Source organism: Manis javanica, chromosome 8 (assembly GCF_040802235.1).
Source record: "Manis javanica isolate MJ-LG chromosome 8, MJ_LKY, whole genome shotgun sequence".
Lineage (NCBI taxonomy): Eukaryota > Metazoa > Chordata > Mammalia > Pholidota > Manidae > Manis > Manis javanica.
The window spans coordinates 72,639,494-72,655,484 of record NC_133163.1 but is presented as its reverse complement, the minus strand read 5'-3'; positions in this window follow the sequence as shown (position 1 = coordinate 72,655,484).

Here is a 15,991-nt window from a genome sequence, read left to right as displayed (position 1 = left end):
ACAGGGGCAGGACCCACCAAAGAAAAATCAGGTGGGTGAGCTGCACATGCGCAGGCCAGCCGACAAGTCTGTTCCCTTCCAGGAAGCCGAAGGCCCAGGGCAGTAACATGGGTTTAGGGTGAGGTCCGTGGTGTCCCAGTCCCATGCCTGCTGAGGTCCAAGGCTGCAGCTACCTGAACACACCACATTAGTGCTCATCCTTAGGGCCAGTTCTTCCTCTCGGCAGCTTTGAGCTGTCTATAATTTCCACCAGAAAAACACTGGTGCCTGTTCCTCAAGTCTTTCCTGTGACAAACAGGCTATATATATGTATCTTCTACTCTGTTTCTCTAACACAGAACCTGACTAATACAATCAATGTAGTGCAATAGAATGCTCAGGGTACTCAGAACAGAAAATCTAAACACTCATTCTGTCTCTGCCTTTAATTAGCCAGCAGCCTAAAGAATGCTGATTCATGCTTTCTTTTGTGTATTGGATCAGATAATTCAAAGATTCCTTCTGCATTCAGATTCTTTGCACCTATGTGAAGGTACAATAGTTGTTTACAATATTATTACAACCATAGTTTTACAAAATAGTACACAGTAAACTTAGCTTTTGTTAAGAGGTTCTCAGAGCTTTTTGGTGAAATTTTACACACAAGATGTGTTGATGAATTTATGCAAAGGTGGCGACTCAGGAATCTGTACAGTTTCCTGGAAAATGCAATGGCTTGTGCTTAAAACTGGGGACAGGAAAGTTAGCAGGGCTTGACATCTAAAGTTAAAATGCTCCTTTACTTCTGAAAGTTGTTTCTTAAGATTATCTTAGGGTCAGACTGACTTTTTTTCTTTTCAAATGGAACTAGACACTAAAATTACTCCTGTAGTATATATTTTTAATTGAGGTATCGTTGATATACACTCTTATGAAGATTTCACAAGAAAAACAATGTGGTTATTACATTCATCCTTATTATCGAGACCCCCTCATACCCCATTGCAGTCACTGTTCTTTAGTGTAGTAAGATGCCACAGAGTCCCTATTTGTCTTCTCTGAGCTACACTTTCTCCCCCGTGACCCCACACACACCTTGTGCACCAATCATGATACCCCACAATCCCCTTCTCCCTCCTTCCCCACCAGCCCTCCCCCAACCCTCCCCTTTGGTAACCACTAGTCCCTTCTTGGAGTTTGTGATCCTATAGTGTATTTTTGAAAAAGGCTTATGCGTAGGGAGTTAATAAACAATAATTCCTTTTATGAGTAAAAGGAATGCTCATTAGACATTAATCTGATAATGACTTCCACATTTCTCTTAAACATTTATTTCTATCCACATACACTTCCCCTCTGATTTCTGCTGTGTTTTAAGGTTCTTCACACTAGGGTGACACAAGCTGAACTAACTGATAAGCATTACTTTGCTAAGAATTTAACTGTTTTAGTGCTTGATTAGGACCAGTGTTTCCTTTCATCAGAACGATAAAGACTGACAAAGCTTACTAACTAATATTTCTAGAGAGTTTTGATAATAGTTTTGAAAAAAATCAGGCATTTGATTAGGTCTTGGTAAGTCTTACAAGTAGCAAAAGCTTTTAGCAAAAGATTTCTTTGGGCTGTTAATTTCACAGAGTTCTAGAACAAAAAGGACCTTGAAAGGTAGTATAACCCAGCCTTGATGGTATAATCCAAGGTTCACATATTACAATGCACATAAATTCTCTGTGGCTTAAATTTTTTCTATTAGCTCTGGTTATTTTCTCAGTCATGGACTTATCACTCATTTACTTATTTGTTCAGTTATTCGTCATTTGATAAATGCAGTGTGGATGGCATGGGTTCAAGTTAAAATCCTGGTTACTCCATTATTAACTGTGTTACTTTATAAACTTCAATGTCCTCATCTTTAAGATGGACCAATGGCAATGCCTATTTCACAAATTTGTTTTAATGATTAAATGAGATAGTATTTGCAAAATACTTGAAAGAGTACATAGCCATATTAATGGCTGAATGAATGTCAGCCACTCTTATAAATACTCCATGAGGATGCCATGAGGATTAATTTAGATGATGAAAATAATGCTTTCAGTGAAGTTCCTGGCACATAGAATCCTTCAATAAAGGTGAAATCCTTCAATAAATAAAATGTATTCAATAAATTGTTATTAGGAAGTATACATGCTGGCTCTGGGACCAAAAGTTGGGTAAGAGTCACCTAGTGAGGGTTTTTTTGTGTGTGTTTTTTTAAAGACTCCCTATGTCTTCCTTTACATCTTATTTCTCTCTGGAAAGGAAACTAGGCTAGAAGAATACAATTTAGATTCTCTCCAACTGCAAAAACATCTAGAAAATACCAAAAAGAAAAAGCACCAAAAGAGTTCAGCAGAGCACCTCGCATTTCTTTCAGATCCGTTGTTCAGGAACTGGCCCCACAGAAGATGAAGGAAATGAACTCATCTTCATTTAGGGAAACTTCAGATTAGGGAAAATAAAATGGTGGTGGAGAGGTTGAGAAATAGGTTTTGAAGACAGACCTAAAAAACTTAATTTCTTTAGAAAGGTGAATACCTAGAAGGGGGATTGACTGGAATGTTACATTAATGAGCAGTGTGACTATGGAGATACAAGAAATGCTGAATGGACCTAAGTGCCCAAAACGAGGGAGATGAAGGTACTTGTTGAAATATTATAGAGGTAAATTTGAGAAAATTAAGAGGATGGCTTCCATACATAAAGAGTAATGTCTATGGAATTCATTATTTCGAGAAATAGAACTGTTATAAAAAATTCTAGGGAAATGATGAGAGGGTCATAGTTATTAAGAGTAGCCAGGATAAAGGGGATATCATGAGGAAAACCTTGTTCTTAGAGGATTTGCCATGGGACCTCAGGTAACAAATGGAATGAAAGTCTAATCTGGTATGGCCTTGTGTGCACTTCTATTTTTTCCTGTGCTGGACAAGTGGATCATTGGTACTATTATTCTGCTAAACTTGGGCACTTTTACTACAGTTTGGAAAATTTACACAGAAGAAAATTCTATAGTGTTCTCCACTTCAGTGATTCAGTGTGTAAATCTCTCCCAGGACTTTCATATTCAAGGTAAATCTAATCTTTACAGTGGAGCCAAAGCCATATTTTACTTTCCCCATAGAGGATGGTGAATTCCATTGTTCTCTTTAGGCCAGAAGAGAATAAACAAAGAAGTCATAAATAATCAGGCTTCTTTAGTCTTTTTGCAAAGATATTATTCTCCATCCCTTTAATTATCTTGGTAACAGTAATCCACTAGTTCTCAGACTGTGGAACATTCTATAGAGGTCTGACCTGTAGGCATACATGATTATTAAATCCTATAAAGAAGCACTTATCCTTTTACTTATCTCTTGAATCATTAAGCATTTATCTGCAAGATGCTGTATCCTTCCAAATATGCATCTTTTTATACCTTCAACCAAAAGGCTTTATTTAAAATGTGTGCTTATTTACCTCTAGTGTCCTCATTAATTTCCCATCTCACTGCAGTTCTTCAACCATTAGCCTCATTTTACATTTTCCTGTATGTATGTTGATATTCACTTCCACTAAACCATTTCATTACATTGTCTCACCATCATGCTCTTTGGTTTATTAGTTTTGGAGTTCTCCTTGAGAAAGAGGAGAGAGAAGTGTGTGTGCTTTCCCTCCCTTCCTTTAATATGACCTCAGTAAAGTTTTCTAATTTTTTTTTAGCCTTGTTCCTGTGGTCACTACCTGGCAGGATCCCCAGGGATTATTCTAGAAATGTTTTCTTCTGAGTGAATTTTCTGCTTTGACTGTTTTCCACTCTTCGCATGAACTATGTAAAAGAGCTGTTCACCATGTAAGGAAGCAATTACTAAATACTATTCATTCAAAAATCTCACAGACTTTATTCTAGCAACTTTTTTAGTGTGTGTGTGTGTGTGTGTGTGTCAGGGGTAGGGTGAGGTGTTCCCAGGTATTTGTTTCCTTAAAATACAGCATTGTTGAGGTAATTAAAAAAAATGACAAAATAGGCTGCCCGCATAGACTTCACTTTGTATAATCTGTGTATCTGTGTCAAAAGAAAAAAACTGATGAAAAGACAGCTCTTATTTATTTTCTAACATTTCAAACTGATTTTATGTTTCAATTTGTCATCCTTTTCTTGGGTCCTAAATAGAACATCTCAGACAGGGCAAACACATTCTCCATGTCATTTGTTGAATTTCTTCTCACAGGCAGATGTCTGATGTTCATGCTTCTCATAAGATTTTTATATACACAGGATAAGCAAACATGAATGTGGGCAATAAGCAGGACCAAATGCTGCCCACATTTGTCTACTGCATGAATCCACTGTTGCTGGAAATTCTCAAAAAAATAAGTTATTGACAAAATATTTTCCCATGGCATTGATTAAAGTTCAGGTAACATGAAATGATTAGAAAAATGAAGTGAGGTTGATTTACAATAGTGTCTGGCTACCAACTGTTGGTCAGTGTTCCAACTTTCTTTGCAAATGCCTCTCTTCATTTTTTATTCCTTTATTCACTCAATAAATATGGAGTGCCTGACATGTGCCACAGCTTTGTGACTACTGTCCAAACTGAAAAAGGATACACTTTATACCACCTCTGCAAATAGACACTGAGAGTCGTTCTGTTGACAGAAAATGGAAGAATTTCTATTCGTTGAAAAGACAATAAGGTTTCATGCAGAAAAACACTTGGTGGACTGCACCTGTTACAACCTCTAAATTAAAGCAGCCTTGTCAACCTGAAAGAAATTTAGAAGTTATTTATTATTCACTCCATGTCTGCCACTGGGTCAGGTCGAAGCTATCATAGAGGGAAGCGGCTATCATCAGTAGGGTACTTTTCTGTGTCCGTTTGGAGGCAGAATGCAGCTCAGGGATGTTGGATTATTGAATCCTGTGAAGTGAAAGTCCTCCTCAAAGGGGCTGCAGACTGTGTTGGAGAACAGAAGAATCTCTGTGACATTCCTCACTGGAGATCATGGTTCTGAATGCACTGCAGTTAGATCAATTGTTCAGAGGCCCCCAGAGCCGGCTGGAGAGGCTCTCTCTCCAGCAGAAAGGCTCTGGGTGAATGCCTGGTGGAAACTGGGGGCTGGCCTGAAAGCTTGGATGTGCATTTTATTTGATTTTGTACTTTTAGCATGTCAATTTGCCTTTTAATTACTTAATCATAGTAAACGCAGTTGTTTTATTATCTGTTTCTGAAGATGCCAGTTATCTGATGTCATTGTCTTTTTTCTGTTGGTTCTTACATAGTATCTTGCATCCTTTTAGGTCTCATTTTCATTCACCTATTTTGCTTAGTGCCCTTGAAAAATAACTTTTGGTGATCCTGCAGCATCCCGGATGATGGTGTCTTCTTCTGGACGGATGTGGGTTGGCTCCTGCCAGATTCTGGGAGCACTTCTAGTCAGGTAACACTTTGAACTAAGCTCACAGCTTGTAGTTCCCTGCACCATGAAAAATGTGTTTCAGTGGACTGAAAACCTGTGTGAAGTTTGGATTACTGTTTCTCAGGGATTTGTTTTTCTTACTGCATTGGTGACACAGCTGTCTTCCTGAGTCTCTGTGGTGGGAAGCAGAGTATTTGGTTCTGGTTCACTGTTATCCCATTAGCTTCATCTGCCCTCTTTTCATTCTGTCTGTAGTCCTTGGAAAATTTTATCTAGTGATTGTGACAAAGACCTGTCAGTAACACTGAAATCTATGTTTCCAACTGCTTCATCAGTCCGTGTTTCCAACTGTTTTCTGGTCATTTCCACCTTAAGTTCAACGCTATCATCAACCTACTCACTTATTTTCTCCCCACCCTACTTTTCTCACTTCTAATCTGCTTTCTTCCTGTATAACCAAGCTGCTCTCTTCAGTGGGCCAGTTGCTCCTAAATATTTTTCACTTCAATATTCTTTTGAACTTTCCCCTATGGTTCATTTTGGCTGCCAGTGCCTTGATTCAGCTTTACATGTATTGGTCATCGTTGAACGACTCCATTTCTGGTTTTCTACTTGCCCCTTCAGAACCCCTCTTTCCTTCTCTCCAATTCCACGTGCTCCCTCTGCCTAGGATGATGACCTTTAAGGCCTGCACCCATAGGCCCTCTTGTCCTCTGATTTCTACCAGACCCAGCCAAAGGGAGGCCCTGCCAGAAGGCGGGCACACAGGAGGATAGTGCGGGCAGGTTGTGGTCCTGTTCTTCCCCTCTGGGTCATCACAGGCTGCCTGCGGCCACCTCCTGGAGACCACAGCTCCTGCTGGGTGCTGACTTTCTTGGAGATACCCGCTCTCACAGGCAGCTGCTGGAACAGGCGGCATTCTGACAGATGCTCACTCTTCTGACCTAGTTGAATGACTTTCTTCCCTCAACCCTTTAATCCTGGAGGTGGTGAGAACTCCCAATGATTCCTTTTCCCAGATGACTCCAATGCTCTTTATGGGTTCTCTTAGACCTTCTCTCACATATTTGTCAACAGTTCCTTTATTTAACTCTCCTGGGTAATTTACCTGGGCCATCTGAGTGACGCTGATGAATGCAGTGACACACAAAGCCCTCTATATCTGACCTCAGTTGGCATCTGCACACCTTGCTAGCCTTTCACTGTCTTCACCGCCCACCCTCCTGGCCACACTGGGGTCTGCTACTTCTGAGACATAAAGTGTTCTCTTACTGTCCATTGCCTGGTCACATGATTTCCCCAGTCTCTGGAATGCTCTCTTCCATCATTCTCCCTTGGTTTTTCCCAACCTGAAAAACTTGCTTCCACCCTTTTAGGCCAAAATCAACCATTACGTCCCTATGGTAGATTGGATTATTATTACAATAATTGCTGCCTCATCAGTCAGGACAACCCCTATAGGTCCTGTCCCTGGAGGAGTGTTACCCTTCCCTTCTCATTGGTACCAGGTTTGTCTATGTGACTGGCTTCAGTTAATACAACATGCATGGAAGTAATGCCTTATCAGGAGCTTTAGGAGCCATTGCATGGTTCTGCCAACTTTCTTTGCCTTCAGTGAAAGGAAACATGTGAGGCAGAGCAGTGAACATGGTAGGGCATCTGCGAGAGGGCCAACTCTAGCCTGGGTGCTGGGGACGGAGCACAGCTTCCTTTGATCCACCAGCTACTGCTTGTTGGCATGTACTGTGAATGCGGAAACAAACAAGACCTCCCACGACCTTGCATTTTGTAAGCTACTGCACTTTGAGGTTACTTCAGCATAATTTGGGCTAAGCTATTTAACTTCTTCATGAGAGAGTTAACACCAAGATTTTCTTAAAAATTTTTCACTTTTCACTATTTTATAATAATGCAAAACCATATGCTAATAAAGGGTTAATTTAGCAGGGGATTTTAAATCATTCACCAACAGAATAGAACACTGAGCATTCATTAAAAATTATGTTTGAAGAATACTTAATTATGGAAGCAATGTTCATGATGTTATTAATCGAAAAATGCTTTACTAAATATATGTACCATATGATTCCATCTGTATTAAATGACAATGAATAAAATGTGCATTTTCTTTTCACAGGTTTCTACATTTTCCAAGTGTTGTATAATAGTCATGCATCACTTTTATATTCAGAAATGGTGTTATTTAAATATTATTTTCTTTCTAGTGCCATCCTCAGGTTTCCTAGGTGAAACTTAACATTCACTTCTCTTTGCATACATGGTGTTTAGTGATAATATGTTTTTGCCTGTGAATCTCTACCCTTAACAACCTAAAAGTATATGTATCTCATGGCATTATTAGGATGATCAAAAGAGACAATTCAGGTAAAGCAATTAGTATATTGTCCCACATGTAGTAAACAGTAAGTGCTATCTGTTTTAACCTATTTTGAATTTTAGAAATGAATATGCTTTTTGGAGGGCAAAATTTGAGTAGCAGAACGACTTTAGGGGTAACCACTTATTTCCATTGTACTTAGAAGGTTCTCCTCTCACGTATATGTCCCCCTCTTCCCATGTGGGGGCATAAGGCTATGTCAGTGGGATTTGAAGAAGGTAAGGGGTTGAAAAAGCTTCTTTGAAAAAAGGGTATATGTCATTCTTGGAGTGTCTTAAGCATTTCAGAGCCCAGATTCTTGAACACACATCTGTATTCCCTGTAATCAACATGTTCCACTGGAAGGTGTTACTAGTGCAAAAGATATGACAAGTATACAATTCCTAGGAGATACATCAAAATCAATTTATTTTTGTCTTCAATTGTCTCTTAACAATTTATTCAGAGAGGGTAACTTTTTTTTCCTGTCACAGAATTGCCTTTCTTCTCACTCATAAATAATGGATATTTTAAGAATAAAAACACATTTTCAATTCAGAAACTTTCAGCGTCCAAGCTATTAATCAACCCTTCATTTTTCATTCAAAGGAAAGGCTTCTTTGTGCTCTCTGCTAGGTAACGTCTAAGGGCCTGGTTTGGCAGATGTCCTGACTTTGGGGAAGGAGCTACACTTGTCTTTTCCTCTCACCTCTGTACATGTTCATGGGCAATCTTCTAGACACCACCAGTACTGAAGAGAGGACAGAAGAGGCCAAGGGGGAGCATAGAGAGGTTCCTGCTATGTTGGTGTCTGGTTTCTTCTCTGGTTTTGTACTCTGCCTGCCAGAGGTTTGAAATGCATGTTTTCCTCTTGGATGCTTTTTAGTGCATTGCTGGGCTTCCCTAGACCCGTTTGCGTAACTTGGGTGAGATCTTTGATTAGGCTGGCTACTTCTCCCCACTCTCTGCTTCTCTCTGGTCCATCCCTCTTGAGGGTAGGGTCCCCACACCTTCCCAGATGTCCTCTTTTTTTTTTTTTCCCAGATGTCCTCTTGACCCTCTGTGCCCACATTTGGTCCATGGAAAAGACACACACACAATTGATTTCAAAATGGACGGTAGTGTAGTTATTTAACAAGTGGGGCCCTATCTTCGGTGTTCCTCAACTACAAGGGACCTATATCAGGTTCTCAAAGTGTGGCTCAGTTAAAGCTCTGTCCTCACTAGGCTTGAAATGAGGGGACAGGCAGCCTCTGGTCTTCCCTATTCCAGGGGCTTAGTTTCACAGCTTAGATTTCTCCAACAATATTGTCTCTAGAAATTCCTCTTCACATTCTAACAACTTTTTTTTTGATCCTTGATCCAGCTGAGGGATCCCCAAGTGAAAGAAACATTTGTTAACTATTTCTTTGTCAATTCTGCATTTTGACCTGGCATCTCACTTTGGTATGCCAGAATGACTGTGTCTTGGTGGCTGGGTGGATACGAAAGTGCTGACTTTGTTCTAGCAACTTTAGGAAATGCTACAGCACACCTGGAAGACATACGAGATTGGGGAGCATCACTCTGACAATGCCTGGAAAGCCAGTGAAAAGTGGGGCATTTAGCTGTAAAAGCCTATGTTTTAGAACCCAGGTAAGCCTGGATTTATATCTTAGCTTTTTCACACTCCAGCTGTAACTCTGGGCAAGCAAATCAACATCAAGGTTGTCATCTGTAAAACTGGGATAATAGCAGTACCTGTATTACAGATTGTGGTGAGGAGTAAATGAAGAAATGAATGTTAAGAAAGGCACAGTGTCTGGCACGTGGGATGGTAATAGGCTAATAAGTATTATCAAAATAGCATGATTATGCCATGTGGCTTTGTGACTTTAAAGCTGTTTCAGGTAGTGTCCTAGGCTCTCTCCCTCTGAAAGCCAGCCTCTCCTCAAATACTTTTCTGGCCCTGTCACCTGGATTTCCCATTACACAGAGTGAAATAAATGCTCCATCCGGTTTTTGGCCTAAGGTAATACCTGGGAGTTGGTTCACATAGAGTCTGATGACTGGCTTATTATGTCAAAACCATAGTGTCCTTGTGAGCACAGCTTCCTGTAAGAATCAGCCCTCCTTGCCCCTCCAGTTGTAATCCATGTAATTCCCTTCTCAGCCTTGATCCCGAAATGACCTGGAATAACTTCTCCACTCTGCATTTTTGCATTCTGTCTCACTGTCTCACACAATGCCACATTGGCTTGACTAAGATGACAGCTTTGTCATTTGGAGAAAAAATTTTGCACATTTCCATAATACTCTTTGTAAACCACAAAGCAATTTGGTCATTAAATCCTGAATGCTCTCTTTAGCTCCATTTCAAGATTGCTTTCCCAGAGCCAGATGAAAGTCTTCAAAATCCATTCTGACAGCTCTCGAACGGTAGTGGCTTTTTGCCACTGCGTTGTTTCTCATCTACGAGGACGGGGTGACAGGCATTAAGGAGAGAATGTAATCACTTTCACTAGACAACCCCTAATTTTGTGAGGTCACCAAAACCCCCAAATTAGCGTTTTGAAATTCTTTAAGATTTTCATTATCCTGCTTCTTTAACACATGCTTTGGGGGCAGGGATTCTACTAGTTTTTTTATCTCTAGATAATCAAGCCTAAACATCTGTTGACACAAAACTGGACCGCCTTCCAGTCCATCAGTGGTGTGGCAGGGTGGCTCATTTTCTTATTTAGAAAAAAGTGATCTGATATTTAATTGATGTGATAGTTTGTATTATTCTTAGACACCTGAGATGTCTATAAGCTACTGTTCTCCTTCAACTTTAGCTGATTGAAAGGTGCTTTTAATTTTTACTGAACATTAAAAAGATGCGCTCAAGATTAGCGTCCACATGCATTTTAAGACAAAGCTATTTGGAATTTTTCTTTTCAAGGGTCTTCTATAGAGGAAGAACCTAGTTTTTGATGCTGTAGAGGAACATAAAACAAGCATCTCCTGTAGAGAAGGAACCTGGGCATGCGGGTGCACAACACTTGCCTCTGTTACCCAGCTCCGTGTGATCTAGTCATGAAAAGCTAGGCTATGATGGCTCGCCTACCTTCACGGAATTTCATAGAAGATGATGAATATTACCATCTTATAGAGACCAGCAAATCTTTTACAAATGAGTGATTTTTATTCATCTAAATGTATTTTCTTTCCCTTTTGAGTTAATAGTGTGAGAAATGCACTAAAAAATCCGTAATATTTTGGATAGAAACAGAATAGAATCTGATTCTATCCAATGAGGAACTCCAGAGTTCCACCCATACACTTGTGTGTCTCAGGCATGTGCATTTCTGCAAATGGAGAGAGCAAAATGAAGGGCAGCAAAATTGAGTGGGAGGTAACAAAATACTTTGCAACTTTTCTTTCAAGGCAGTAACACTTAGAATGATTAAAGAATTTTCCTCTATTGTTTTGTTTTCACCATTTGTATCATGATGTGCCTAAATGTGGTTTTGGTTGTACTTACCCTGCTTGAGTTTTATTATACTTCAGACTGTGCCTTAAAATTTTTCCTCATTTTGGAAAAATTCTCAGACAGTGCCTCCTCAAATTTTGTTTCTGGCCCTTTTTGATGTATGCCTCCTGGGACTCCAATTATGTTCATATATTACCCTTTCATTGTGTCCCTGAGGATTCTTACTCTTTTTTCTATGATTTCTAATTCTTTTTTCCTGTGTGCTTCAATTTGTATACCCAAGTGCACTAGTCCTTTCTTTAGCTGTATCCAAGTTGAGGGGAAGGAGGCTTTTTCTGAACATTTGTTTGTTGAGCAAACTTGAGGATCTACATGTCAGGCAGTATTGTATGCCTTGGGGATGCATTAGTGAATAAAACAGACAAATATCCTCTCCTTGTGAAACTTACATTTTTATGGAGGGAGGTAGACCATTGACAAAAAAAAAGCATGATAAATGAATATACTATATAGTATTTTAGAAGGTGTTAAGTACTATAGAAAAACAGAACAGGGTGACTGTCACAAGTCAGACCTCATTGAGAAAAGTCTTGAAGGAGGTGAGTGAGTAGAAAGTGGAGGTTGGTGCAAAGACCCTCTGTTTTAACAGGATCCTCTGGCTGCTATTGAGAATAGATTGCAGGAGACCGTACTGGGGAAAATAGACTAATTAGGGGCTATTGAAATGATCCTGGTTCTGGCCAGGGTGGTAACAGAGGAGGTGGTGGGAAGGGACTGGATTCTGGAAACATTTTGATCATAGGATTGACAGTATGTGCCAATGGGTTGAATGTATAATGTTAGAACAAAAGAAATGTTTGGGCTGATTCAAAGCTTTTTTGCCAGTAGCTGAGATGGAGAAGAGGTGTGAAGGGAAGTCAGCAGTTGAGCTTGGTTCACAGCCATAAAACATTCAGGGGCTGATGTAATTAGGCAAACGATGACTCCCAGTCACCTCACCCAGTTTTATTCTTCACTGTCCTTATCATTTTGTTCATGTGTTGTTTATTATCTATTTCTCCTTTTAGAATATCAGCTCCAAGAAAACAGACAACTTTTCCAACTTGTGTAACTGGATCCTAGAATATTGCTTGGCAAAAAGCATATGCTCTGTAAATATTTGTCAAATGAAAAAATGGATGCATATGGTTTTCCAAATTGGCAAAGTGGATAGATTGATAATTGTAGTGCTTGATTCTTCAGGGTAGTTGTGAAGGCTAGATATTTTGTAAAGACACATACATTTTTTAGCATAATATGGACAGAAGTGCCTTTATACGCCTGTGACTTTTAAAATTAATCTTCTTGTCTGTATGTCTTGGGAAGCAGGCTGGAATAGTGATTAAAAGCCCAGGCTCTGGATCCAGTGAGACCTTGGTCAGAATCTCAGTGGAGCTATTTTCCAACTGAATGACTCTGGGTAAATTACTTAATTTCTTGGTGCCTCCATTTCTTCTGCAACTTGGGAATGATAATATTACCCTTACAGGTTTGTTGTGACTATTTAATATCATTATTCTCATAAAGGGTGTAGGGGCCATAATCAGGGCTCAAAAATTGAATTATTATTGTGTCTTCTGGTTGATACACATGCCTGTGAATATGCATCATGTTTAAAAAAGGCCCCATTTATCCTTTTTTATATCTTCTGAGCAGACCTCATGTCCTCCCCATGGCATTTTATTTTCTTCCATTCAGTAGGCCTTCTGTTTTATCAGTCTTTTCTTTCCCAAATTAACTCCATACTGCACATTTTTGGATGATGATACGTTCCAAGGACTAAAGAGTAGTGGGAAGGATAGCGAGGGGAAAAGGTAGGCAGGTATGTTCAACAATACAATTGAGCAGAAGTCGATTATCTGACCTTAAACTCAGGATTAGAGGCTATCATTCCCAAACCAGCAAACATGCTTGAAATTCTGTTTTAAAGAAAAACAAGTCTTGAGGGGGGTGTTCTGTCCTTTGGCTTTACACAGGTACAGATGGGAAAACAATAAGATACTACAGTAACACTGAAGGAGTTAATGAGACCTGATGGTCCCCTGCCATTGCATAGGCTGCGACCTGCCTCAGGCTTATTCCCAGGGCTGTCTTGTCTCCTTGACTTTGTCCTAAGGAACCTGTACTGAGTGAGTGAGCCGAGGTGAGAGGAGCAAGGGGAGGGCAGGTAGTGAAGGCTGATACACTGTCAGGAGCTAGCCTGGCTCTGAGGCAATAAACTGCCAGTTAGAACTGTGCTAGATGGCTAGCAACTATTTCCGATGCCCCACTTGTCCTTTGGAAGGGAATTTTTTTTGCTTTAAAATTTGGGGTAGTAAAATCATACACACTGTAGCACATAGATGAAGTAGTAAAACCCACATACAACAATTTGGTGGAAATTGATGAATATCTCGCATGCTATTTGGTGCTTTTTAAGTAGGTCTCTGTCAAGGAGCTTTGTAATTTAAACATGGTTTTCTGTCCCTAAAAATGGTATTCTGGTGGACTCCCTAGTGGGATTCTAGACATTTCTCAGGTGCCAAGGATGACAGAACATTGGGGCTGGGGCAGTACACACAGCTGGGACGATGGTATTCCTCATGGAAGCTGGCTCTGGGGCTCCTGTGTCTGCCTGCCTGTCGTGCCTGCATGGTAATGAGCTTGTCTGGACACGGTGAGGTCAGTTAAGGTGTGGTGGTTTTGTATAAGCACTGCAGAGTGATGCAACAGATGGCGTTATGCCAAAGGACCAAATTCCTACCCTGAGGCGCTGATGCCCTGGGAGGGGAGCACAGGGGACTAGAACAAACACCACCTTGCCCTGTGCTCATTAAAGTTATGAAAAACTTGACAGGGAATATAAAGAGACAAGGTGATGCAAGGAGAGAATTTTACCTTCCACTCTGAATTTCTTGACTTAGGATAGATACTCAGTGTTAGTTGTATAAAATGGATAAAAGAATAGCTGCTCTGATGACATAACTGGGCACGATTTGTGACCCATTTGTCCTTTTCTTTCCTTCCTCTGACCCCAAGCTACTCTGTTTTACTAAGACAAAGGTAAGGTATATATGGATTCACTAATTTGGACATAGAGGGAATTGGCCATCTGGCATTTTTGCCACAGTGGTGATTGACTTTTGGGGCCTCCCGAGCTCATGTTGTTTGGCTGAAAGAGACAAACATGATCCTTATGCTGATTCCTCCTGAAGGGCTGAATGTGGTCCACTTGAGATCAAGGGTCCATGGATGTGCTTAGTGTTCTGTGAAATTCTCTCTGAAATTACACACAGTACTTCATGTATAGGTGTGTTAGAATTTTTCTGGAGAGTTTTTAGTTATCAACGTATTTTCAAATGTGTCCATAAACCTATAAAGTTTAATGACTCTGACTTACATGCCCCTACACACTCCTTTCTGACTCTTCAAAACCTACCCATTTCCAAAACCAAATTTCACTGTTCATGAACTTTCCCTACTATTCTGGCTCACAGTGCATACTCCTATTTCAGAACATCATTGAAAAAAGTCACAACAGTAGTAAGTGCCCCCAAAGAGAGCTACCTGATGTGTTAGGGGCACGAGAGGGGTATGTGATGTGGTCAGGGCGTGAGGAGAGGCTTCCTGAGACAGTGACCTGGAGCTGGGGAGTGAAGGAAGCGCAGGGGGCACTGGACAGAGAGGAGATGCTGCATCCGTACTTCACATTGATGAATAAAGTTGATTTCTTTTTGGCTGAGGACAATTCTGATATTCTTCATGATAATGGTCATTTCACAGGGTGAGGGGCTATGGCTACAGCAAGGGAATCTTGCCTAGAATTCTCTGTGTAGAATACTCTGCATTCTTAGGGTATCATCTCACTCTGAAATCAGGACTGTTTTATATGGCTGTGTTTTCTTTTAAGTCTGTAGTTTCTTTGAGGTGGATGTCCAGGCCCTATCCTGACATTTGGAATTATTTTGGTGGATGGAGCCTAGGCATTGGGACTTGTGAAAAGCTCCTTAAACGATTTTTTTAAATGAGAAGCCAATGTTGAGAACTAGTATTATAAGGCATTTAAGAGAACATTAATGAAATTAAAGGAAAATGGTAATGTCCAGCTTTCACAAGGGCATAGGAAGCAGATGCTGGCACACACTGCTGCTGCAAGTTTAAATCACTGTGGACTGCCTGGAAGGCTATCTGATAGTAAATTTCAAACACTTTGAAATTTTAGGGGTCTATGCTCAAGAAATCAGCAGATATATGGGCCAAAATTTTATACAAGGTTGATCTTCAGTGTTTCTAGGAGAGAGATTAATTGGAAACAATTTAAAAGTCTGGCAATAGGAGATTGGTTAAATTTGATATCCATTTTCTTTATTATGGTACATAACTGCTAGAGATGATGTAGCTCAATGCCTTGTAACACATTAAAGTGTTCAAGATATATCATAAAATGAGAAAGCAGGTAGAGAATATTATGTACAATGCCTATATTAAGGAAAAACTTAGGAAAATAAACAAGTGTTTAGCTGTATTGCTGTTAAATGAAATTGCAGATGCCTTTTAAAGCTTTTTGTTTTTGCTTGTCTGAATTCTCTAAAATCTTCATAATAAATATGCATTATTTTCATATTTTGCCAAGTTACAATTTTAACAAGAATAGAAGCAAAGAAGTACAAGCATTGTTAGAAGGACAAATGCATTATGTCATCAGGCATACCTGAGAGGAC